A 653-nucleotide genomic window follows, 5' to 3' on the forward strand; every position below is an offset into this window, starting at 1 on the left:
GTCTTTTTGAGACAGGGTCTCCTTGTAGCCCCAGCTGTCCTGGAACTCACTATGTAGACAAGGCTGGCCTTGAAATCACAATGATATGCCTGCCTCTGCCTCCCAAGTGTTGGGATTAAAGGCATGCGCCAGACTGTTTTTGCTACGAACACTGAGCTGTTGGCGCATGCGTCTCTAATCTATATGTATCTGATTATTACTAGCCATAATTGTTTGCACTCGGATCCTTGGTGCCTGTGTATGTCTATAAAGTCATCAGGTAGATTGCAATGGTAATATTTATCACCTCTACTAATTAGTATGATGTAAATTTTCATGCTTCCCCCTCAAATGTAATACATTTTTAAAAATCTGTTCATTTTTTTTGTGTGTATATCACACAGAACACCCCAAACTATTTCATTCGACTATACACTCACTTCCCAGATGGCACCCTCCTATACTCTCCCTCCCCACACTAGAGCCCTTAGACTCTGACATCCCTGCTACTGTCTGCTGTGTTGTCAGCACCCCCAGCCATTCCCCACTACTTGCTCTTCTGGTGAATCTAGTCAGCCTATCTAGAGGTCTTTGTTTTAGGAGGGTCAGCTCTTCGCCATCTAGCATTAATCAGTTGTCAATATTCCTTTAGATAAGATTGGGGTCTGCTGTTC

This window comes from Nannospalax galili, unplaced genomic scaffold (assembly GCF_000622305.1).
Source record: "Nannospalax galili isolate Female #2095 unplaced genomic scaffold, S.galili_v1.0 scaffold443, whole genome shotgun sequence".
NCBI lineage: Eukaryota > Metazoa > Chordata > Mammalia > Rodentia > Spalacidae > Nannospalax > Nannospalax galili.